At 48.1% G+C, this 26,156-nt stretch overlaps 1 protein-coding gene across 4 annotated transcripts in view; it reads left to right on the plus strand.

The window, feature by feature from the left end:
* The first annotated feature begins 9,620 nt into the window (after positions 1 to 9,620).
* The window catches only part of PC (pyruvate carboxylase), a 101,412-nt gene continuing 84,876 nt past the window's right edge, over positions 9,621 to 26,156 (plus strand). The window contains exons 1-3 of one of the 4 annotated variants that reach the window (XM_053202869.1): positions 9,642 to 9,745; positions 13,813 to 13,906; positions 14,229 to 14,265. The gene's annotated coding sequence lies outside the window, so the exon portion shown is untranslated. Of the gene's footprint in view, positions 9,799 to 13,812; positions 13,907 to 14,228; positions 14,266 to 26,156 lie in introns of all 4 variants that reach the window. The other 3 variants (XM_027045695.2, XM_027045697.2, XM_053202868.1) reach the window with 3 other exon arrangements.

The following is a 26,156-nucleotide window of genomic DNA, read 5'->3' on the forward strand; positions in this document are numbered from 1 at the left end:
CAGGTCATGATCTCACGGTCTGTGGGTTTGAGTCCGGCATCGGGCTCTGCACTGTCAGCATGGAGCCTGCTTGGGATTTTCTCTCCCCCTCTCTCTGCGTGTTCTCTCTCTCTCTCTCTCTCTCTCTCTCTCTCTCTCTCTCTCTCAAAACAAATAACTTACCAAAAAAGATGGAAAAATTCTGGAGATTGGTTGAACAACACTGCGACTATAGGTGACACTCCTGAATTATACATAAAAATGGCTAAATGGTAAACATAATGTTTCTGTATATTTTACTACAGCTGGAAATTATTTGTTAGACTAGATGAATCCCTTCCGCTCTCACTCAGTCCTGTCAACTGCAAAATGGGTGGCTGTGGAAATCGAATGAAATCGTGAACATATAATAGCAAGACGACCAGCAGAAGCTTTGTTTTTCCGAGAGAAAGAGAAAGGTGCTTGGGCCGGGCCAGCGGACCCTCAGAATCACAGGATTTGAAGGCTGAAAGGGACCTCACACATCTGTTATTCCTTTTTGTATTAACCGCTATTCTATGGCTATTCTTCCTCATTCTGGAGCTAATCCCTCCACACACTGCATTTCAGCCTCATGATAGTCCTATGAGGTGGGCATTGCTACCCCCATTTCATAGATCAGGAAACAGAGGCTCAGAGGTGAAGCACCTGGCCAGAGAGCATGCCCAGTAAGAGGCAGAGCTGGAACCCATTCCTTGGTTGGCCTGGCTTTAGAACCCAAGCTGCCTTGCTCTGGTATCGGTGGCCAGGCGTCCTCCTGTGTTTGGGTTGCTGCACAGTGCCCCCTGCCCCCCCACGTCTGGGGTCAGGGAAGCACTGGCTGCAACTCTTGGCTCACCCTTGACCTCTCCCCAGGCTTGGCCTTGCTCTCTTTCCTCTCTCTCTCTCTCTCTCTCTCTCTCTCTCTCGGGGTTGCTAGGCTTTCCCTGGGTGAAGGGTCTTGTAATATCTGCCAGGCTCTCTCCCAGCTAGAGGAGATAAGCCAGGGCCAGTGTGAAGAGGAGAATGCAGAGGGGCCCTGATCCTCTGCCCCAGCCTGTCCCAAATTTCGACCTGCACCCAGGCCTCTTTACTCTGACCCTGACCGCATTCCTAATGTCCAACCCACAGGCCACCCCTGGCCCTGGTGGAAAGGCAGCCAAGCCATTACGCAACCTTCACTGCCCTCGCCCCAGCACAGTGGGCTCAAACCCTGACTCTCACTGAAGTTTAAGCCTTTAAGCCAGGAAGAGTTTGCTAACTCAGACTTTTGGGATGTGCTGGGGTGAATCACCAGCTCTGGTGTCGAGCATGTAACTGCCTAAAACCCTCCTGCCCAGTGTATAATCTTACAATTTCCCAGATCCATGGAGGACAGGAGAAGACGTGTGTTCTCTTCCTTCCCTCCCTGTTGCCTCCCTGCCTCTGTCAGCTGGGAAGCTCTCACCTTTCCAGACTTCGCTGTGCTCAGTGATACCTCCACCTGGAAGCCTGCCTGATACCTCCCTTTGGGATAGGGAGGCAGCTCCCACTCCAGCCCACCCGCTAAACTCAGTAGCAGCAATCACACACGTATGCATTTCCCCCTGACACCGGCTGCCCCTCGAAGGCTTTTCACCTCTGTGTTCCCGGGACATGACACAGTAAATACTATGTCTTAAATATTGGAGACTCTTCACTGTCTATTGCCGCCTTAAAAAAATCACCCCAAAACTTTGTGGCTTAAAGCAACATTCACGTACGACCTCAAAGTTTCTGTGGGGCAAGAATCCAGGCATGGCTGAGCTGGGGCCTCTGGCTCAAGGTCCCTCACAGGCTCCAATCAGGGGCCTGCAGCCACCTCGAGGTTCAACTGGGGGGAATCTGCTTCCAAGGTCGCTCTGATGGTCATGGGCAGGACTCAGTTCCTTGAAGGTTGTTGGACTGAGAGCCTCAGTTTCTTGCTGGTTGCTGGCTGTCACCACGTGGGCCTCTCCCAAGGGCAGCTCACAGCATGGCAGCTGGCTTTAATCGGAGGCAGCAAGTGAGAGGTCGAGAGACAGTGGGCAGGCAGAAGCAGAAATGACCTTCCATCATTTTTGCCGTGTTCTCTTCTTTCTAGGTGAGTCACCAGGTCCAGCCGGCACTCCAGGGAGGGATCCCACAGGGGCTTGCGCACGGGGGAGGCGGTATCGCTGGGTGTTATCATAGAGGCTGCTTACCCACGGACCTGGATTCTAAAGCCATCACACTGCCTGAGTTTAGAGCCTGGCACTTCCATGTGACAGCTCTGTGCTTTGAGTAAGTGGCTTAACCTCACGTGCCTACGAAGTAGGGATAATACCTTATTTCATCAAACTTAAGGTGGTGTCGATGTAACATTATTTCATACGTCATTAAGCAAGAATACTCTCAGGGAGCCTGGGTGGCTCAGTCAGTTAAGTGTCTGACTTCAGCTCGGGTCATAATGTTGCAGTTTGTGAGTTCAAGCCCCGCATCAGGCTCTGTGCTGACCGCTCAGAGCCTGGAGTCTGTTTCAGATACTGTGTCTCTCTCTCTCTCTGTCTCTGCCCCTCCTCCCACTCTGTCTCTCTCTCTCTCAAAAGTAAATAAACTAAAAAAAAAAAAAAATGATAAGAAAGAATACTCTCTGCCCAGACATTGGAAAATCACCCCATCTCAGAGAATGGGGGGAAATGGTGTGCCGTGAAATTAATGAAACACATAGTATCTATTTCCTAAAGTGGTTCTGAGGCTTAGATATACAGGAAGGCTGCAAACGGGGCAGGCCAGCCAGATACTCCTTTTTTTTTGAGTTTATTTATTTTTGAGAGAGACAGAGACAGAGTGCAAGCAGGGGAGGAGCAGAGAGAGAGAGGGAGACACAGAATCCAAAGCAGGCTCCAGGCTCCAAGCTGTGAGCATGGAGCCTGATGCGGGGCTCGAACCCACAAACTGTGAGATCATGACCTGAGCCCAAGTCAGATGTTTAACTGACTGAGCCACCCAGGCATCCCTGTGCTGCTTAGCCCCATTTTTCAGATGAAATAACAGAAACTTGGAGAGGGGAAGCAACTTGCCCAGGGACACACGGTCAGTAGTGGGTCTTAAATTCATCCCGACGGAGTCAGGCCAGAAAACAGAGGCCTCAGCAAATGTGTGGCCACCCTTTGCAGGTCGAGCCTGGGTCTTCACGCACCCTGCACGATGATCAGACAGAACTCTGAGCCGAATGGTTAATGCCCCTAGAATTTTCCTTAAAAATATGATGCCCACCAGAAGTGAGGTGAAGAGGTAACGTATCTCTTTGAGCAGCTCTTATAATACAGTACATTTTGGGGAAACTAGTTCCTTTACTTCAGAATAATGGCACCAGGTGTGTCCACTGTTTTGGTTTTCATTTCCCCACAAGAAGTTAGAATGCCAGGCTATCGGGTTCAGTGCTAGACTTTGGCCACGTTACCGCTTGGAGAAATCAAACAAAGGGAATGATAAATTACAATAATGCTATTTATTATTAATGCTTCCACATTCTGATCACACCTGTTCTGTGCCAGGTGGTGCGCTTAGGGCTTCCTATAGGTAAGGCCAAGGAATCCGGGGTGGATTATTTCCAGGTTACACAGAGTAGGGGCTCGGAGCTGGTAATACAGGTGCCCTTGAAGTTTTTCATATATGCAGGACCTGATGACTACTGATGGTAAGCCCATCCCTTCTCCCGTGTGAGCCTATTTCCTCATCTGTAAAATGAGTGGGTCCAGCTGGGGTGTCCCAAACTTCCCTTGTTAAAAACACCGGTTGCTGGTCCCTATCACAAGCCCCCCTCCCCTCCTGTCCCCAGCAAGTACAGGAGAAGCTATCTGTACAATCGTGGCCCAGGTGGTCTATATCTTGTGGGAACTCTTGGAAACATAATTGCTCAAGGCTCTTCTGCCTCTGAGGACTGTGATTTTAGGACTCAAATTTCAGATCAAAGCCTTCCCTTTGAAATCTGCATTCCGCACATTCTTGGCTTCTCTTTTCCCCCAAGGCGGCCTTTGGAGCAAAAATACCACAGCTGGGGAATCAGGGGTCTGGAGATCCAGTCAATCCTGACTCTGACCCTGACTAGCCATCTGATCCAGAGAGGCCATTTCCTTTCTCTGGGTCTCAGTGGGAGAACAAGAGGGGTTATGGCTGTGAGTGGGGTTGAGGAGGATTTTACCCTCCTTTGCCTCAGCCAGGGAGCCGCAGCCTTGGCATGGACCTGAAATACAGGGGCTGTGATTTGCTAGACCACGGACCACCTTGGCTGGTGGAAGGTCTGACTGTCTTGTAGAGGTCCCATGATGGCGTGGGCTCCATAAGCCCAGTGGACTGAATGACCAGCATAGGAGAAGGCTGAAAAAAGACAGTGTGAATGCCTGGGGGTAGGAGGTCTATGGGGTCAACTGAGCTTGGAGACCACAGTTGGGGAAGCATTGGGATTCAGGCTCCTCCAACCCCCAAAGTGTATTTGGGTGGCCGTGGCAAAGGTACAGGGCAGCCTCACACAGTTGTACAGTTTCCACACTGCACAAGCACTCTTGATGAGCTGGGACTGCAATCCAATCCGTCACACGCTGGTATGACCCTGCTGCTGCCCTTAAGAAGGGCCTCAGCGGCCAGGTTACTGCCAAAGGGGCACCTTTTCTGCATTGTCACAAGGCACATCATGGGTTCACGGTGTTTGTGTATGGGAATTTCCCCCAAGAGCCTGGCTAGAACAGCCTGGACCCTTGGAGGACCTGAGGGGAGGAAACCCTATCTTGAATCACTTCCAGCACCTTCTGTGCTAGTTAGAATAAAAGACACAACTCCAGCCTGTGGAAAAAGACTGTTTTGTCCATTCTTCTTGCCTTCATTTTCCATCACGAAGGGTTTAACCCTCAGGTCTCGCCAGCAGGGAACTATCTGAGGCTTCAGCTGCCAGAATTTGGTTACTTTTTTTTTTTTTTTAAGTGACTTTCTTCTGTCTCCCAGGACAGAGATCTGGGATGTCTAGTTGTCCTTGTGAGGTCCTCAGGGCAAAGCCAGCCTTCTGAACTGTCAACAGGGAGGGGTGGGTTCATGGCGGCTGCTCCAGTCTGAGAGGTCCACGGCTTTGTCTGGGAGTCCCTAATCACCTGGGTGCTTCCGCTTACCCAAGCCTCCCCAGTCCTTACTGCTCTCCGTCTTCCCCACAGCCCCCTCTCAGGCTGTGCTTCCTGAACTTGCTGGTGGGCTGTCCCCATTAACCCCCTCTATTGACCCTGTCATGCCTCCCTGCCTTTGTTTGGGTCATGTATGAGATCTCTTGAACCAATATATTCACTCAATAAGCTTCCGACTTTATTTCTCTCTATTTATATATCAACTTAGTGAAGGCATTGCCCCCTCCAGGAAGCCCTCCATGCCCCTCTCATGGGGTAAGGGACCCCCTCTTCGAACTCCTATAGCACTCTGGCCACAATCTCTAGCACAGCACCACACTGCTTTGAAATCAACTGCTTTGAGGTATATCCCCCTCTGGTCTAGGAGAAGGGTAGGGGTGGGGAAAGTAGTTCCTTTTTCTTTGTTTCTTTTCTTTTTAAATTTATTTTATTTTTGAGACACACACACACACACACACACACACACACACACACACACACACAGAGTGTGACGGGGGGAGGGGCAGAGAGAGGGGAAGACACAGATTCTGAAGCAGGCTCCAGGTCTGAGCTGTCAGCACAGAATCTGATGTGGGGCTTGAACTTGTGAGCCGTGAGATCATGACCTGAGCCGAAGTCGGACTCTTAACTGACTGAGCCACTCAGGCGCCCCAAGTGGCTCCTTTTTCTATTGAGTGCCGCTGAAATGGCTGCAGAGTGAATGTGTCTCATTGTCTCCAGACGCCCCATCCTCCCTCCTGGTCTGGGGCACTGTAGATGCCTCCCTCCTCAGAATTTGCACCTCCTGCCAGTCCGTGCCCTCCCCCTCTTTAACTCTCCCCTTCCCCTTAAATGTGGTGCCCTCTGGACTCCCCTCTCTATTGGTGGACTCCACTCGGGCTCGGGGGAAGCCTTATTCCCTCCCATGGTTTTAATCACTAAGTGTGGGCTGATGACTCCCATTCCTTCATTTGCTGACTATTTATTAAGCATCTACTCTGTGTCAGACTCAACTCTTGTAGTGGTAACATTCACATGTTAGAAGGGGATGGGAGTACAGAAGACAAACAAAACCAAGAACTTTCCAGAAAGCGATTGATACTAAGAGGCAATAAGACAGACATAATCCTAGGTTACCAGAGCCCATGAGCTGCTCTGCAGCTGCCCCTGGACCACTCCCTCCCGACAGAGCTGTACTGCCTGAGCCCTACATACCAGAGCTAGACTCCCCACTGGCCCTCCCAGGCTGATCTCAGCCTATCTGTATCACCTTCCCCTGCAGCCACCTAGGAACTCAGCAAAGTTTCCTAAGCTTCCTATGGCCTCAAAAACCAGTTGGGGCTTATGATAGAGAGATAGAAGATAGATAGATAGATAGATAGACAGATAAAAAGATTCTTGGGTCCCATCACCAGATTTACTGAATCCTTACCAAATCAGAAGTCTCAGGGGCCAGGGGACCAGGAATCTGTTTTGTTTTTAAAGAACTCCAGGGGGTTCTTATTATCAGGAAGCCACGAGAGTAACTTCTCTTGATCTCTTAGTGGTCTCAACACTAACCCTCATGAGAACCATTTGGAGAGCTTTTCTTTTTTTTTTTTTTTTTTAAGTTTACTTATTTATTTATTTTGAGAGAGAGAACATGGAAGGGGCAGAGAGAGAGAGAGAGAGAGAGAGAGAGAGAGAGAGAATCTCAAGCAGGCTCTGCACCATCAGCACAGAGTCCGACCTGGGACTCAAACTCACAAACTGCGAGATCATGACCCGAGCCGTAGTTGGAAGCTTAACCTACTGAGGCACTCAGGGCCTCCTGGAGAGCTTCTTAAACTAGCAGTGCAATGCAGGGATGGCATTCCCCAGAAATGTGCCCAAGTATTCTGTGGTCATTCTAAGTCCCCTGAGTTGGTGACTAATATGCATTAAGAACCGTGCAGTGGGGCTCAAGAATCTGCTTCCCACAGGCAAGCACCCTGTCCTAAGGAGATTCCATTGCTAGTGTTACAGAAGCCCCCACAGAGAAGTGGTTTTTCTAGCCACATGAGGCTCTCCACCCAGGCTTTTGCCTGGGCAGTTTTCTCTATCTGGGATGGAAATAACCCTTCCAACTTTAATGTCCTGGGAACCCAATCTCATGGTAGGACCAAGTCTGGAGAGATGTCTTGTTTCCTAATCTCACTTGAACTAGATAATTTTTTTTAAATGCTTATTTATTTTTGAAGGAGAGAGAGAGAGAGTGTGTGAGTAGGGAAGGAGCAGAGAGAGAGGGGGACACAGAATCTGAAGCAGGCTCCAGGCTCTGAGCTGTCAGCACAGAGACTGACGCTGGGCTCCAACTCACAAACTGTGAGATCATGACCTGAGCCGAAGTCAGCCACTTAACAGACTGAGCCACCTGGGTGCCCTGAACTAGATAATTTATTTATTATTACTGATTTTTTTTTAACATTTATTCATTTTCGAGAGACAGAGACACAGCATAAATGGGGGAGGGGCAGAGAGAGAGGGAGACACAGGTAAGAAGCAGGCTCCAGGCTCTGAGCTGTCAGCACAGAGCCTGATGGGGGGCTCGAACCCATGAACTGCGGGATCATAACCTAAGCCAAAGTCGGCTGCTTAACCAACTGAGCCACCCAGGTGCCCCTATTATTATTTTTTAGGTTGGCTCCATGCCCAACGGCCCAACATAGGGCTTGAACTCACAACCTTGAGATCAATAATTCTGACTGAGCTAGCCAGGTGCCCCAGCTAGATAATTTACATGCTTGAGCTAACTTTTCAAAACCCATGCTTTTTTTGTTCACAGCAGTCCATTTTCTTTCTTTCTCCTACTTTTTTAAAAAAATGTTTATTTATTTGAGAGAGAGAGAGAGAGAGAGAGAGAGAGAGAGAGAGAGAGAGAGAGAGAAGCAGGCCCCAGGCCCTAAGCTGTAAGTGCAGAGCCCGACTCAGGGCCTGAATCCATGAACCGTGAGATCATGACCTGAGCCAAAGTTGGATGCTTACCCACTGAGTCACCCAGACGCTCCTCACAGCAGTCCATTTTCTAGTTGTCAGTTTTTTTGTTCAGATTGCTACCTGGTGGTATTGACCAGGTAATCACCTGAACCTGGTTGGAACCACTCACCCTTTGCTCCAGACCCACAAGGACCAGCCAGCACTGAGCTGATGCATCACAGTGCCTTTAGCATAGCCAGCTCTAGAGCAGGGCCTTGCCTTTCCTGAGGGATACAGGGGGCCGTATCTTACACGTACACAGCAGGGGAGGTAAGATACAGGCAGAAAATGTTGAAATCACAAGGTAGGCATACTAGAAGAGTAATAGGGACTCAGTGTCTATCTAAAGTCCAACCACTTTTTCCTGGCATAGCACTAGGCCGATAGTAGGTGTACAATCAAATGAATTGTTAATTGAATGAATATGTGAATCTGGATAACTGGGATTTTAATCCTTGTTCTGCTACTAAAACCACTGTGTTGGACTGACCCGTGTTGAAGTTCAGCCACACAGGTGGAAGGAAGGACAAGAAAGTTGAAGAGACAAACCTAACAGATACAACAGTCAGAGAAGAGAATGAAGTTGTAATATCTCTCGATGCTCAATAAGCAACTTCTAGTTAACAAGATGAAGTTCTCATTGTCCTTGATTGTCCCAACTGTCTGGAAGCAGGTTATTTTTCCTCCATGGCCTGATTACCATCTGATGTACCCTGTATTTTATTTTTTATCGTCTGTCTTTTCCCTCACTGTAAAGCAGACCTTTTTGTTAATTTTGGTCACTCCCATATCCGCTGGTTGGCACAGAGCCCAGTTTACGAAGCTTTCTGTTTAACCGAGACCTCTAAACCTTCTAGGTCCTAAGGGGCCTCGGTTTGCAGATTAAAAAACTGAGACTCACAGTAGTGAGGTTGCTTGTCCAAGGTCACACAGCGACGGCGACGGACTCCTGCCCATCACCCGCCTCCCCCCCACCCCCCGCAGCTAAGGGACACAATCATTCACACTCGCGTGGCACAACTGCCATCTCCTTCTTCCTGCCCTTTGCAAACACTTTTCCTCCGCCCTCTTCCCCACCCGCCCGCGTGTATCTGTGTCTAGCCTGGATCCCGGAGTCCCGGTGCGATCTGTTATGCTTGCGGCTTTGGGAGACACGTGCTACTCGGGTGAATGAATCGCACGTCCCCACCCCCGCCGACAGCCAATCACAGCGTGCCGGAGCCCCGTTACTTCCGCCTATTGCGGGCGGAGGCCCCGGCCGTGGGGCTCACGTGGGGCTCTAAAGACAAGGGAGTAGGAGGCTGTGCGCCAGGGGCGGGCTCTCCCAGCTTCCTCACCAATCCAGGGGCCCGCCAGCGACGCGAGGGGCGGGGCTGACGTGGGGCGCCAAGGCTTAAACGTGACGGGTAGGCGGAGGGTAGGGAGGAGTCCTGAGCCGGGAGCGGTGAGTGACGGGAAGTCTTGTCCAATAACAGGAGGGGTTGGGCTGCCTGAGCCAATAAGAAGTCTGTAAGGCGGGGCCAGGACTGCAGCAAGTTCGGTTGCGCGGAGACCGCAGCTGTTCCCTGTCAGTGGAGGCAGCGGCGGTAGAGACGGTGGCGACGACTTGCGGCGGAGGCGAGGAGGTGAGTGCCGGCAGCGCTGCGCACCTTCCTCTGCTCGCGGCGGGTCGGACCAGGTGGGCGTGCGCCAGCGCCGCCGCGGGGGACGCTTATGTAAGGGTCGTGCGCGCCAAGGCGGTGCGAGCTCCACTAGTGACGGCTGGAGGAGACGGCGGCGGGCTTTGCGCGACGCGACGTGCGCCGCCCCGCCCCTCCCCCTCCAGCGGGCACGGCTGGCGTGAGTCCGCCCCCGCCCGCGCGCTAGCTCCCGGGACTCTTCCTCTGGACCCCGTCCCGCCTCCCCTCCAGTCTTCGTCGGCGCGGGCGCAGCCAGGCCTCCTCCGCCCCGGGTCCCTGGCGGCCGCCGGGGCCCTCGTTCTGGTCCTCGGGCCCATTTTGCAGATGTAGAAACTGACGCACGCAGTTCCAAACGCCTCCCGCGAGGTCCCTGAGGGTTCGAGCCCCAGTCCGGGAGGATCCGGAGGCCAAGTTTTCCCCAGCATACTGGAAGTTCAGTTCTGAAGAAAGCCGGGGCTTGCGAGGCGGGGGTTTTCCGTGTCCCAGGTGCCTGCGCTCCGCCTCCTGTAGGGAGTCTCCTGATAACCGTGTCGGGCATTCTGGGTTCCACTTAGTTTCAGATGTGAAGCGGTAATTCGCCCGAGGCTGCTCAGCGAGGAGGAGGTGGGGCTGGCCTCAGCCCGTTATTCTACAGCTTTCGGCAGTTTACAAAGTACGCCAGCCTGCCGGGGACGGTGAGGAGCAGCAGGAGGTCCGGGAAGTGCCCTCCCGGGCTTGGAATCCGGAGCCCTGGCTTTGAGGACCTGCCATACAGGTTCTTTTCAGTGGGGCTTGCTTTGTGTACTTTTGAGAGAGTTGTTTCACCTCTGGCGAACTCTTTCCTCATCTCACGAATGCGGGGGTTGGGCCAAGTCCCTAGGTTCCCAGCTTTGAAAGTCTTAAAAATCGGATTGTTCATGGTGTGTGGTAAGCAGGCCAGGGTTCATTGTCCCCATTCTGCAGCCGAGAAAACTGAGGCCCCAAGAAGTGCCGGTGTTTAATGCCAGATCACGATGAGAGCCGCTAGAGTCTTTACCAAGAAGTCTTTGCCTTGCAGCCCTGCCACCCTTCCCCTGCCTAGGATGCAGACACTTAGGGTGGGGTGGATGTGCTCAGCATTTCTAGTTACTCTCAGGGACAGCTTTTGTCTGCCCTTTCTTCATCCTAACTCTCGAGCTCTCCATGGAGCTCTCCATCGCATTCTTTTGCTCAGCTCCCATGCTGGGAGCCCTAGAATGAACACTGAGGGAAGATTTAGGGGATGAGGTTAATCCTTGCTGTAGGACTGTTGCAAACTGGGGAAAGAAAAAGAAACCATCTAAGCAGCGGGTCAGCATTGCAACAGATGTTTGTAGAGAGCCTGGTGTGGGTGAGGTATGGCCCCTAGGGGGATGTGCAAGAGGAAGTTCAGTAAAGGCCCACAAATCAGGGCAAACCGCACACTAAGGCCAGGGAGAGGAGAAATGGGCTGGCTGGGGCTGGACTGGGGAAGGTTTTATAGGAGGAGGTGAGTCATGAGCCTCCTTCAATTCCACTGGAGCCGGCAGTGAAGAAGCAGTGATTGGATTTGAGCTGTCCAGGTTTTATTATGGAGGAGAGGTGAGTTTTCAGCAATTAGAACTTGCAAGAGAAAGGCTGAGGAATGTGGGGGGAATAGCACTTCCCAGTTGAGTAGAAATTTGGTCGGTCACTCAGAAGGGGCCTCTCCAAGAGATGTAACAAGGTGAGGGCACTGGCTAAGGTGCAGAAAAGTCAGAAGGGAGATTGGGTTCCAAAGGTGCTGGGTAGGGCTCCCAGGGCCCAGCAGCCGGCCCGAGCTACAGGTTGTGTCTGTGTTCCAGGGAGCATCTTGTGGGCAAGCATCCTGTGTTTCTCAGTGGCTGCCCTGCCCTGTTGGAAGGGGCTTTGTTCAAAATAGTTGCTCAATATCTGTTTGTTGAATTGAATTAGGTTGCTGGCCAGAATTTCCACAATTTGTCCCAAAGTCCCCTCTGTGCCTTATTTCTAGTTCTCTCTCCCGAAGCCTGCTCCAGCTTGATGGACCCTATCTGTGCCAGTTCTCACCTCCAAGATCACCCTTCAGGGAGGTTTGCCCCGGTGGCTATAGCCTCTTGCACTCCTGCTGCCTTTGATGTAGCAATACAGGCTGCTTGCCCCACTCCCCTCCCCCCCCCCCCCCCCCCCGTTTTTTGGTCCTGCTCCTAGTTTTTTCCTTGTCTCACTGCTGGCACCCCAGTACCCCGGGTGCTGTGCTAGGGGCCAGCCCTCCCAACACTGCTTATAGCGGTCCTGAGACGTTAGCAGGGTGGACCTCAGACCAGGGTCATTCCAAGTTGCAGTTCGCTGTGTCCTTCTGCCCTGTACCCTGTCAGTGCTGTTGACACATGTTTCAGGTGAATTACTGGAAATGGCTCAAATTGGAAACCAGTGAGGAAGGAAGGGTGGAAGTTGGGGAGCCAGGAAAGAGTCACGTTTGGGAGCCGCAAGGATGATTGTCGTTGGGCAGTGAATCTGGGAGGAAGGCCTGGCAGGCCCCAGACCGCGCAGATCTGTGGCTCGCACTCTTCCCGCGTAAGTTGGATGCCTCACCCAAGTAAACATTTTCCTCGAGGATTAGTGTGGGCCTTCTCTTTGGCTGCCTCCTAACAGCATCTGACCCTCTTCCGAAGGGGCCCCTACCCCTTTTATGCAGAGAGAGTGCCTGCTTGGCGGCTAGTTTCTCACCAGAGACATCTTTTGCAGAAGTGGGCCATTTTGCCTGCATACTCTGAAACCTCACCTGGGCCTGGCTGACCGTCCCTTGGTCCCTTTGCCCCCGCTGCCTGTAGTCTCAGTTGTGGGGACGTTGCCAAACTGCCAAAGGAGTAGGGCATGACAGCGGACTTGGGGAAATGACAAAAAGAACCATTTCCTCTCACCTACTGAATACAAAGATGTGATCCCATCTATTGGCCTTTTTCTTCCGTTGACACCAAAGGCACCGTCTTCTGCCTCGTCTGAGACTGCTTGCTGTCATCCCGGACTTGTGTCCTAGTGTCCTTCCTCCACTCTTGTTCCTTGGTGACGTTTCCTGCAGGGTTTTGCCTCTTACCTTGTCCTGTCAAAATGAAATTATTCTTCAAGACTCAGGCTTTCCTGCATTATTCCCAATATACTCCTAAATCTATTCAGTTGGATGTGGGCTGTCTCTTTTCATAATAACGATGATAAATGACTTCTTGTTATTCATCACAAAAGCCAACCTTTATTGAGATCTTACTGTATGGTGGCAGGGGACCTACTAGCCCCCCACATGTAGTATGGCATTTGGTCATCATAGCAACCCGACAGCAAAGGTACTGTTAGGTCCTCATTTGCAGGTCTGCCTCAGGCTGCCAGGCTCAGAGTCCCAGTTGGCTCCCTCTCGCGTATTCTCCTCGTTTCATCCTCTGTGAGCTAGCCCTCAACAACTTGCTTTTTGACCTTTTGGGAACAGAGCCTGTGCCTTCTGGCAAGCTGCCTCATGTAAGGTATGTGCTCGATAAATATTTTATTGATTTGAATGCCCCAAACATTCATTTTTAGCCTTGACATAATCTATCAGGGCAACTGAGCTCCTTAGAACATGGATTCAGTCCATTTGATCGCTTGCGGCCTGTGTCTCCATTTTGCTCTTTACTGACCGGTGGCTACAGCTGACTGACAGGTGTGGCCTTCCAAAAACAAGTGATCTGTAAACTCTGAAAGCCATGGGCTTCCGTGGGCCTAAACAGGGGGGTGTGCTCTCGTGTGTGGATGTGTTATCTCTGCAAGAAAAGGTCTGAGGAAATAGGGAAATAGCAGACCTATCAGCTCTCAGGTCAGTTCTTAATTAGTGTCAGGTTGCTTAGTGAGATAGGAACCAGGCTCAGAGAATCCAAAGGGGAGGTAGCTCCTGAAGGATTCGAGACAGCTCTGCGGAGAAAGTGGGCCTGGGGCTGGATGGAGGTGGGCGGGAAGAGGAATCACGTCAGATACAACAAAAGTTTCTAGAACTTCTTATTCTTGTGTTGCAGGTGCCAGAAAAGGGTTTTACTTAAATGCTTCTTACTACGCACGTTGGCTGATGTCTGAGAGCATCCTTTGTACAGGCTTGGTGCCAGCGCTTTGGTGCGTGTTCCCTCCTTGGGAAACCCTGTGAGCTGGATGTTATTATTCCCATTTCACAGATGAGGAAACAGGCTTTCAGTGGTTATGGGAACGGGTGGCCAAGCGGCCAAGCAGCCAAGGTGGGGCCCAGACAGTTGGATGAGAGCCAGGGTGCTGTCAGCCCTGTGCTGTCTGGTTCCCCTCCACTCCCCACCCCCGGCCGCCTGGGATGGAAGCGAAGCAGCAGTTTTCTGGGTTACAAATCTATGTTCTTGCCACCCCTAGGGTCTCTGGGGGGTGCCTGGAGAAAGGAGGATAACACTTCTTTTTTCTTTTACTTTAGATAGCCGCTGCCACTGAGAGCTGACAGAACACTGAGGGTAAGTCCGTGCCTGAAGCCAGGTCGGTGGGATGTGCGCGGGTCTTCTTCAGGAGCAGGTGTAGATTTTAGTAGTCCCAGCATGTCGCTTGTCAAGTTCAATAAATAAAAAAGGCCAAGCTCTAAGTTTTGGAAAATATAAGCAGTCCTTGTCTGTTCTTGATCTCTCTCTCTCAAGTAACACAGGAAAGTGACATCTGGCTGCCCGCTGGCCCCAGTTGGTAGCCGGCAGCCTTGGCAGGAGGCCTTACTTCTGGAAGGGTGTCGCTTGGGAAGCTGGTCAAGGGGAAGGTGGTGAGGCTTCTCAGGACCGCAAGAAGCACGTCTAGGGCACGCAGCCTCGGAGAAGACCCCCTGAGTCAATGGTACAACAGGCAGCTGGGCAGTGGGGGACTCAGGGAAGTGTGGAGCTGGGCACAGAAGGTGACTCTGTCAACTGGCTGTAAAAATGCTTGACGTGTGTTTCCAGGCAACGACACCCATTCTTGGGGAGTCGCAATGATGAAGGGGCGAAGGGGTGAATGAAGGCGGACCTTCTCCCACCTAGTGCTCAGGCAGCACTGTCCTGTGTAACCGACTGTTTCTCCCACACAGGTTTCCCTTGATGCACTGATCTGGGTGCATCTCCTCGGCCTAAAGCCAAGGCCCTGTAGGCCGCAGTCCATCTAATAATCCAGTCCTATGTCCCGCTGCTAGACCACATGAATGTCCCAGCCAGGCGCGATCCTCGCCTGTCTTGCCTTCTCCCTGTATTTCAGACACTGATGACGCTGCTCTTCCCTATATCCATAGGTAGGCCAGTTGCTATCCTCATTTCATAGTCAGTGGCCCTGGGGACTTTGTGGCTGAGGGACAGCCTTCCCCAGAGCTCATGTTCTGTGCTTAGAGTGCAGATTCCTTTGTGTAGGGATTTTTCTTGGGTTTCCACCTGTTGTGTAGGGACTTTTCTCAGATAACCCTTCATGACCCGGGAAATGTTCTGCTTTCTGAGATGTTCCCACAATCCTCTCTTGTCCTAAGTCTTGGACTGGATGTGTCCATTTCCACTCTAGGATTGTGTTTGCTTTGAAAAGTGGGTGGAGGGGAGCCTGGGTGGCGCAGTCGGTTAAGCGTCCCACTTCAGCCAGGTCACGATCTCGCGGTCCGTGAGTTCGAGCCCCGCGTCAGGCTCTGGGCTGATGTTTCGGAGCCTGGAGCCTGTTTCCGATTCTGTGTCTCCCTCTCTCTCTGCCCTTCCCCCGTTCATGCTCTGTCTCTCTCTGTCCCAAAAATAAATAAAAACGTTGAAAAAAAAATTTGAAAAGTGGGTGGAGTGGGGGCGCCTGTTTGGCTCAGTCTGTAGAGCATGTGACTCTTGATCTCAAGGTCATGCGTTCAAACCCACGTTGGGCATGGAGTGTACTTAAAAACAACAACAACACCTTCTCATCACATGAAAGTCGTGGGAGTAAAGGTGATGGGTATGCAGTGAAAAGGGCTCTGGAATTTTGATAGACTCTGCCCTCCACCCGGTTTCCCTGCCCTGTTCTCTCTGCTTGCCCTCATCTTCCTCTTGGTTGATAGAGTTGCATGTTCTTGCGCTTACTTGCATCCCTGTAAGGAGAAGTGGGAGAGCTGGGTGAGGGCCCCAAACCACCTGTCTTAGGGAGCTGAGAAATTGGGGCCCAGAGAAGGCTGATCAGCAGAATCCAAGATTCTGACCTTACCCCTCCTTTATAAAGAGTATCCTCTTTTCTTGTATGTCTTCCCCCAAATCTGTCAGTAGCAAGGGAAAATTATTGCCAAGAAGGGCTGCCTCGTACCAGGTCATCTAATTTGTTAAGGCTTGTCTGGCACTACATCTGTAAGTCCCTGCTGATTCCCCGGAGTTTTGCTTAGTTATGGGAACGAAGGCTGCCATGGAAGGTTGCCACACTGCCCTCCTCCTTTGCTGTCTCCTTGGTGATCCTGGAGGGAGAGGGATGCAGTTTTTTTGTTTTTGTTTTTTAAAGCAGTATGCCAGAGGTGTAACTGAAGCCACCCTAGCACCCCCTAATTGCTGTGTCACTTAGCTCCTTATCCTGATCGGCCTGCAGGTCAGAGAAAGGGTGGGTCGTGTATCCAAGAAGGCTCCAAGTACATTTCCACCAGTTGTGCGTGCAGTGGGGCCACATTCCACGTGTGGCAGCTCCCCTCCCAAAAGACCTCCATCCCTGGCTGAGGCCTTAGGGAAAATTCCGTGATCTGGCTGTGCTGAGTCATGTTAGTCTCTGAGGATATGTGTGTCACCTTTCCCGTGTCTGTCACTGGTCCGCCAGGGTCTAGGAAAGGCGCAGTTACTCACGGAGTGATGTCATGATGCTTATCTGTTGTATTTGCACATCACTGTATGCTTCTCCGAGTGCTGTTTTATTAATATGAAATCATTAATCATAAGTGTTTTTTCTGGGTTCCTCTCTTACGGATGAGGAAACTGAAGTTCAGAGAGACTAAGTGACTTGGTGAGTTTCAGGTGACTGGAATGCCTGGGTGTGGCTTCTGATGCCACATCCCTCCCCTACCCCTGGGCTTTTGTGTAATGCAAAGATTATTTGGAAGTTACTTTGGTTGAAAAAAAAATTGGGGGCGCCTGGGTTGCTCTGCCGGTTGAGCATCCGACTTCGGCTCAGGTCATGATCTCACAGTTCGTGAGCTCGAGCCGCGCATCGGGCTCTGTGCTGACAGCTTAGAGCCTGGAGCCTGCTTCAAATCCTCTATCTCCCTCTCTCTCTGCTCCAACCCCGCTCATGCTCTCTCTCTCTCTCTCTCCTTCAAAAAAATAAATAAAGACATTAAAAAAAATTGATTTTCAATTTGTCAAAGTTACAAACTCAAAACAGCTTCTTCCTGTGAGAACTAGTGTTATTTTAAAATTTATTTACTTATTTATTTTAATGTTTATATATTTATTTAAGTAATCTGTACACCCAGTGTGGTCTTAAACCTGTGACCCCAGCCAGTCAGGCATCCTAAGAGCTAGTCTTTTCCTTTTCTTTTAACTTAAAAAAAAATTTTTTTTTAATGTTAATTTTTGAGAGACAGAGCATGAGTGGAGGATGGGCAGAGAGAGAGGGAGACACAGAATCCAAAGCAGGCTCCAGGCTCTGAGCTGTCAGCACAGAGCTTGATATGGGGCTTGAACTCATGAACCACGAGATCATGACCTGAGCTGAAGTCAGACTCTTAACGAACTGAGCCACCTATGTGCCCCTGGTCTTTTCAATTTAGCTTTTAAGTGTAGTCTACAGATCTTTCTGTTCTATTTATGACTCTAGAAAATTTTAACAATCAGTTTGTAGGGACCTTTTGATTAATACTTGATTCCATTTGCAACCTTAACTCGTTTGAAAATTGTAAATTAAATTTATAAATTACATTCAACTTTCTTTAATTGTTTTAATACTTCCAGTTGTTTTGCTTAACAAACATGCTTTAATAATTCCTGTAAATTAATAAATTAAACTGACTGCTATCTTAAACATCCTTATACTGTTTTATGTTTTACCATTTGAAGCTATTTATCGAGGTCTTTTTAACATAATAAATTGCACATGTTCAGTGTGTGATACGTACATTTTCACGTATGTATTCACTTGTATAACTGTAAGGTAACAGTTAAGACCGTGAACATATCCATCACCTCCGAAAGTGTCCGTGTGCCCCTTGATAATTCCTCCCCCCCCACAACCCTGCTCCCCATCCCTAGTAATCACTGAACTGCTTTCTGTTACTGTAGATTAGTTTGCATTTCTTGGAATTTTATGTGAGTGGAGTCATATAGCATGTGTCCTTTTTTGTCTGGCTTCTTTTACTTGCATAATTATTCTGAGATCTGTCCATGTTGTCTCATCCATCGGTACTTTCTCTTTTGTTTCAGAGTAGTATTCTGTTACGCGGGTACGCCACCGTTTGTTTATCCATTCGCCTGTCTTTGGGCATTTCAGTTGTTTCTAGGTTTTGGTGGTTCTGAATGAAACTGCTGTGAACGAATGAATGTGGACATATATCTCCTTTTGTCTCGGGCATATGTATAGGAGTGAGGGAGTGAGTGCCTAGATCATAGGGCAGGTGTATGTTTAACTTAAACTACCCAGCCTTCTTCCAAAGTGGCCACACCATCTTTTCCAGCAGCAGCATATGAGAGTTCCGGTCTGTCCACATCCTCACCAACGCTGGATATGGTCAGTCTGTTGAATTTTAGCCATTCTGAAAGATGTGTTGGTGTCTTATGGTTTCATTGTGAATTTCCTTGGTTACTAATGATGCTGAGCATCTTTGAGCTTCTTTATCATCTGGCATACTGATTTTAAACTTAATAAAATTCCTACCTAAAATCACATCTGATTTTAAAACCAATTACTCAGTTGCATATTTTAATTGGAATCTTGAGACTGCCTTGTTATTCTGAACAGACTAAATTCCCTGGAATTAAAGTATATAGAAGAACAGATAGACACAGATTTCTTAACACAAAATGATAACTATAGTTTTTATTGTCTTAGAATGTTTATTCTTTTAAAAAAAATTTTTTTTTAATGTTTATTCAGTTTTGAGAGACAGAGAGCAAGCAGGGGTGGGGCAGAGAGAGAGGGAAACACAGAATCCGAAGCAGGCTCCAGGCTCCGAGCTCTCCGCACAGAGCCTGGCGCGGGGCTCGAACTCATGAGCTGTGAGATCATGACCTAGCCGAAGTCAGACGCCTAACTGACTGAGCCACCCAGGCGCCCCTTAGCATGCTTATTCTTAATGCTTTATCTTGCTGGAATTAAAGAATTTTACCTCAAGAAACAATGCTATGATTGCAAACTACAGTAAATTACTTAACTAAGCAACTTTAGGAGTTTCGTTCTCAACCAGATGACATTTCTTTAAAATTCAAGAGATTCCTGGCCAGGATGAAACTAGATCTTTGCCTCTGAGTCCAACTGTTAGGCAGAGCCCAGTTCGTTGCCGTTTTGCCCCCAAATATTTGGGGATGGCCTCACAGCCCATGTGCCCCAGATTCAAGCATCACATTAGCCTAGTCTTCTTCCCATGGAACCTGTGTACTCTTCTACCCAGGCTGCCTTTAACCTGTGACTGGACCACTAGATTCAATTAGCCTATTTAAGGCCTCATTTCTCACGCACTATGGGCACAAAATAGGTGGGATTAAAGTACAAAATAGGTGGAACTGAGATTCTGTGTATCTTCTGAGGCTTTGTCTGATCAGGTGGCTGTAAAATCCGGCCACTGATCCTGCAGTGCTAGTCTTCTGAGTCTAGGTCTGGCATCACCCCCCTTACCCGCCCCCCCCCCCCCCCCCCCCAGGTTCTTACATCACCTCAAATGAAGAGAAAAGAAGTCTGGTACTTAAGAGTACTGGTGGTTTCTGGTCAGGCTTGGTTACCAAGAGATTCTGGCACCAAAAACCAATGCCTGCCTTTTCCTTTTCCTTCAGCTCACCTATCTGGAAATGGTGAGAACTCTTGCTTCTCCCTGACCTTTCAGTGAAGAGCTAGCAATGTCTTTGGAGGGGCCGTTACCATCAAATTCTTACTTTTAAATGATTTGTTTTAATGTTTATTTATTTTTGAGAGGGAGAGAGAGAACAGGGGAGGGGCAGAGAGGGGGGCGGATAGAGGATCGATCCAAAGTGGGCTCTGCACTGACAGCAGAGAGCCCGATGTGGGGCTTGAACTCATGAACCGTGAGATCATGACCTGAGCCGAAACCAAGAGTCACGACCTTAACCGACTGAGCCACCCAGGTGCCCCACTATCAAATTCTTACAGATTCAGTGTTAGATGATACATGGATGTGGTGGACTTGAGTCACTGGGTGTGGCCTTAGGAAATGCGGGTGGCAAGTGGCACCTGGTTGAAAATTATTAACGCAGCCTCGCCTCTCCTGCGATGGTCGATGCTGATGTCGCCCCATATGGGTAAGAGTGAAGGTCTGTGGGGTTCCAAGAAAAGCAAATTTGAATGGGGGCACTGTCTTAGATTCCTGCTCTGCAGTTTGAAATACAGTCTCTCTCTACCTTTGGCTCTGAGTTCCCCCTTCAGGTGGTGAAGCAGCACTGTCTGGTAATAAACAGCATATGAGAGTCTATTAATGATGGCAGTGACATCACTGAGTGACACAGTCTTCATTTGGAGAGTGTAAAATGTGCCCCACACAGGGCAGGGCATTAAATGGCGGGGGAAAATTAGACACAGCAATGTCAGTTCTAGAAATATAACCTAAAGTGTGACAGGGCAAGCGTACAATCTAGGCTGTTCAGGTCAGCAATTTTACAGCAGAAAATGGGAAGCCAAGGTGTCTGGCTGGCTCAGTCCATAGAGCTTGTGACTCTTGATGCTGGCGTTGTGAGTTTGAGCCCCATGTTGGGTGTAGAGCTTACTGAGAAATAAAATGTTAAAAAAGAAATAAAATGGGAAACCACCAAAATGTACATCAAAAAAGTATTGCCTCACATGCTGTCTGTTCACTGTCATACAGTGCAGCTTTAAAAATAGCCCATGTACTCTAATCAAACTGTTGCTCTCAATTTATTATTCCAGAACAAGAGCCACGATGCTTTTTCTTGAGAAAGGTATAAAGCAGAACACGTAACATCTCCTTTTTGGTTATTTTGGAATGCTGTGCCAATATTTTTTTCCCGGATGCTGGGACTACAAAATTACATGTTTACAACTTTTTGTTTGGCTGTGTCTTTTAATTTTGAATGATCAGTCTTAAAAAAAATAGAGAAGGGCATAATTTATAATATATTTAGGGCTCAAAATGAGGGACATGATGTTTAAGTATCAGAGTTCCTCTCTCTTACCCCTGTTCTCCAAAAAATTGTTTGGAGGGGGATAAAAACCTCTTTTTCTTTCTTTCTGTCTTTCTGTCTGTCTGTCTTTCTTTCTCTCTCTCTGTTTCTTTCTTTCTGTGTTTATTTTGAGAGAGGGAGAGAGTATCCCAAGTAGGCTCCCTCTGGCAACACAGAGCCTGACATGGGGCTCGAACCCACGAACTGTGAGAACCTGAGCCGAAATCAAGAGTCAGACGCTTGACTGAACCACCCAGGCACTCCTGAAAGCCTCTTTCTAAATACCACACAAGATATAGATTCTGGGGAATAGTGGAAGAAAGACTTTTCTTAAAAGGTGCTCCTCCTCCGGGGCGCCTGGGTGGCGCAGTCGGTTAAGCGTCCGACTTCAGCCAGGTCACGATCTCGCGGTCCGGGAGTTCGAGCCCCGCGTCAGGCTCTGGGCTGATGGCTCAGAGCCTGGAGCCTGTTTCCGATTCTGTGTCTCCCTCTCTCTCTGCCCCTCCCCTGTTCATGCTCTGTCTCTCTCTGTCCCAAAAATAAATAAACGTTGAAAAAAAAAATTAAAAAAAAAAAAAGAAAAAGGTGCTCCTCCATAAAGAAATGAAAAAAGTGTCAAAAATCATCTTTTTCAGAACTCAAAGGCTTGCATCAGTTGAAGGAACATTTATTCAAGAGAAATGGCCAAATCTTCTTTTCTTTCTTTAAAAAAAAATTTTTTTTTTTTTAAATTTACATCCAAGTTAGTTAGCATATAGTGCAATAGTGATTTCAGGAGTAGATTCCTTAGTGCCCCATTTAGCCCCTCCCCCCTCCCCCAACCCCTCCAGTAATCTTCTGTTTGTTCTCCATATTTAAGAGTCCCCCTCCCTGTTTTTATATTATTTTTGTTTCCCTTCCCTTATTTTCATTTGTTCTGTATCTTAAAGTCCTCATATGAGTGAAGTCATATGATATTTGTCTTCCTCTGACTGATTAATTTCGCTTAGCATAATACCCTCCAGTTCCATCCATGTAGTTGCAAATGGCAAGATTTCATTCTTTTTGATTGCCGAGTAATACTCCATTGTGTATGTATGTGTGTGTGTATATATACACACACATACACATACCACATCTTCTTTATCCATTCATCCATCGATGGACATTTGGGCTCTTTCCATACTTTGGCTGTTGTTGATAGTGCTGCTATAAACATTGGGGTGCAAGTGTCCCTTCGAAACAGCATACCTGTATCCCTTGGAAAAAAACCTAGTAGTGTAATTGCTGGGTTGTGGGGTAGTTCTATTTTTAATTTTTTGAGGAATCTCCATACTGTTTTCCAGAGTGGCTGCACCAGTTTGCATTCCCACCAGCAGTGCAAAAGAGATCCTCTCTCTGCATCCTTGCCAACATCTGTTGTTGCCTGAGTTGTTAATGTTAGCCATTCTGACAGGTGCGAGGTGGTATCTCATTGTGGTTTTGATTTGTCTTTCCCTGATGATGAGTGATGTTGAGCATTTTTCCATGTGTCAGTTGGCCATCTGGATGTCTTCTTTGGAGAAGTGTCTATTCATGTCTTTTGCCCATTTCTTCTCTGGATTATTTGTTTTTTGGGTGTTGAGTTTGATAAGTTCTTTATAGATTTTGGATACCAACCCTTTATCTGATATGTCATCAGCACATATCTTCTCCTGTTCTGTCGATTGCCTTTTAGTTTTGCTGATTGTTTCCTTTGCTGTGCAGAAGCTTTTTATTTTGATGAGGTCCCAGTAGTTCATTTTTGCTTTTGTTTCCCTTGCCTCCAGAGACGTGTTGAGTAAGAAGTTGCTGCGGCCAAGATCAAAGAAGTTTTCATCTGCTTTCTCCTTGAGGATTTTGATGGCTTCCTGTCTTACATTTAGGTCTTTTATCCATTTTTGTGTATGGTTTAAGAAAGTTTATTTTTGTGTATGGTTTAAGAAAGTGGTCCAGATTCATTTTTCTGCATGTTGCTGTCCAGTTTTCCCAGCACCGTTTGCTGAAGAGACTTGTCTTTATTCCATTGGATATTCTTTCCTGCTTTGTCAAAGATTAGTTGGCCGTACGTTTGTGGGTCCATTTCTGGGTTCTCTGTTCTGTTCCATTGATCTGCGTGTTTTTGTGGCAACCAAATCTTATTTTCAACAGAAGCTAGGAGTCATGCAAACAAGGAAGAAAGAGTGGCACATACACAGGAAAAGCTGTCGATAGGAACTCTTCCTAAATGGGGCATCTGGGTGGCTCAGTTCGTTTAGCATCTGACTTTGGCCTAGGTCATGATCTGGCAGTTTGTGAGTTCAAGCCTCACCTCAGGTTCTGCACTGACTGTGCAGAGCCTGCTTTGGATCCTCTGTCTCTCTTTTTCTCTCTGCCCTTCCCCTTGTGTGCTCTCTCTCTCTCAAAAATAAGTAAACATTAAAAAAAACTGTCCCTGGGGCGCCTGGGTGGCTCAGTCGATTAGGCGTCCGACTTCAGCTGAGGTCATGATCTCACGGTTTTTGAGTTTGAGCCCCATGTCAGGCTCTGTGCTGACAGCTCAGGGCCTGGAGCCTGCTTTGGATTCTGTGTCTCCCTCCCCTCAGCTCCTCCCAAGATTAAAAAAAAAAAAAAAATTGTCCCTAAGGAAGCTCATATGTTATACTTTTTAAGAGTTTAAATCAACCATGTTAAAATATGTCTGAAGAACTAAAGTGTGAGAACAGTGCCTTAGCAAATGGAGATGATAGAAATTACAAAAAACAAAAAACAAAAAAAAAAAAACAAAAAAAAAACCAAAAAAGAAATTCTGGAGTTGAAAAATCTAATAACTGAAATGAAAAAGTCACTAGCAGAATTGAGCAGGGAGAAGAAAGAATCCATGAGCTTGAAGAAGATAGGTCAATTGAGAATTACCCAGTCTGAGGAACAGAAGGAAACAAAATTGAAGGAAGATGAGCAGAGCCTCAGAAGCCTGTAGGATACCACCTAGCCTGTCAACATTATTAGACAACAGAAATTCAGACATAGTAAATTTGAAGATCTGATTGGCTTTCTTAAACTATTCAGCATCCCAGGTAGTAAGTAGAGGAGCCGGGAGGAGTTGTACCAGGTATTTACAGGAAGGTGTTTACTGGAAGGAGTGGGAGGCAAGGAGTTATTAGCAAAAGAAAAGAAAGGGTTGTTCCAGACAAGGTCACTTTCCCTTAGGGGGAGGAGCAGGGGGTCTTACTGTTATGGAACCAGGCTGGAAAGCTGGTGGAAAAACCTAGTGGATTGGAGATTTATTTAACACCGGTGGTCAAAGATCTGAACGCCAAATGCCAAGTGGGGCAGGTAATTTATAGTTGTCAGCCTCCATATCTGTGGGGGTTTCCATGTGAGCAGCAAACAAAGAAAGAAGCACATGGAGGAGGGGTCTCTAAGCTAGAGACCAGAATTTGTTTTAGCCCCATCAGCCATCTTTGGTGTACTTTATATACTTCTCCAACATTTTTAGATGGATTACCTTATTTTCTTCTGGGCTTAAAAAGGCCCCTGTGACGATTAAGTCTTTGGTGCTTACCAGAAAATTCCAGGTCAATTGGTTTAAGATTCCACTCCTAGAGAAGTTGAAACTGAAAAATTAAGTCTAGGTTTGCTGTCCTGGGGGCAAGTGACTCCACTTTGAGCTTGTGCCTTTCTTTTCTTTTTCCTTTTCTTTAACGTGTATATTTTTAAATTTTGAGATAGAGATAGAATGCTAGTGGGGAAGGGGCAGAGAGGGGATGGGGAAAGAATCCTAAGCAAGCTCCACACTGTCAGCACAGAGCCCAATGTGGGGCTTGAACTCCTGACTGGTGAGATCATGACTCGAGCCGAATTCACATGCTTAACTGGCTGAGCCACCTGGGTGCCCCTTTCTTTTCTTTCTTTTTAAAGTAAGTTCTAGGCCCAACATGGGGCTTGAACTCACAACCCCAAGATCAAGAGTCCCATGGTCTACCCACTAAGCCAGTAGCCAGGTGCCCCTGTGGGTTTCTTTTAAACAACATGTACAGGGGCGCCTGGGTGGCGCAGTCGGTTAAGCGTACGACTTCAGCCAGGTCACGATCTTGCGGTCCGTGAGTTCGAGCCCCGTGTCAGGCTCTGGGCTGATGGCTCAGAGCCTGGAGCCTGTTTCCGATTCTGTGTCTCCCTCTCTCTCTGCCCCTCCCCCGTTCATGCTCTGTCTCTTTCTGTCCCCAAAATAAATAAACGTTGAAAAAAAAATTAAAAAAAAAAATAAACAACATGTACATAATGGGAGTTCTAGTAGGAGAGGCTGAAGAGAAAGGAGCAGGATGAATATTTGAAGAAATAATGGCCAAAAACTTCCCAAATTGGATGAAAAGTAATTTGTGTACCCAAGAAGCTCAATGAACTCCAAATAGGAAAACTCAAAAGAGAGCCCCACCTTGGCATATCATAATCAAAGAATCTTGAAAGCAGCTAGTTAACTCATCACAAAAAAAGGGATCTTTGATAAGATTAAGAGCTCATTTCTCCCTGAAAACCATGGAGGAAGTGGGATGAACATGAATGCCGAATGAGGCAAACCTTTAATGTATTTGACCTTTGACTCTGAGATAGCTCTGACTTTGTCTGTCTCAAGGACAGCCTGTCACTTTAGTCCCTAAATAACAATTAGTCAAGGTCTTTTCACACTTGACCTTCAGGAAGTCTTTTACTGAGTGTCCCTCGCCAAGTGTTTCTAGAAATACCTAAGGAGTGCTTGTATGTTTGACCAAGCCTAGAACCTACATAGTAGGCCCCCCAGAATATTCGTTGAATGAAATCTACCTGGGTTGCTTACTTCCTTGACCAGCTGTCTGTCCACTCTTCCTGCATGGCACCTTGTTCTCCTGTTTCAGGGCTATTGCTCCTCTGCTCGTACCATTTTGCCTTAAACATGCAGACTGACCAGTTTAATAACTTCTCGAAGTACAGCTTTTAAGAACTATTACCAGACATTTCACAGAATTTTATTGAATGCTTGGGATAGCAGAATGGACTTAACAATACAGAAAAAAAAAGAAAGTTTTGCCTCAAGAAAAATAGAATGGCTGCTATAATCTAAT

Source organism: Acinonyx jubatus, chromosome D1 (genome assembly GCF_027475565.1).
Source record: "Acinonyx jubatus isolate Ajub_Pintada_27869175 chromosome D1, VMU_Ajub_asm_v1.0, whole genome shotgun sequence".
In the NCBI taxonomy this organism is placed as follows: domain Eukaryota; kingdom Metazoa; phylum Chordata; class Mammalia; order Carnivora; family Felidae; genus Acinonyx; species Acinonyx jubatus.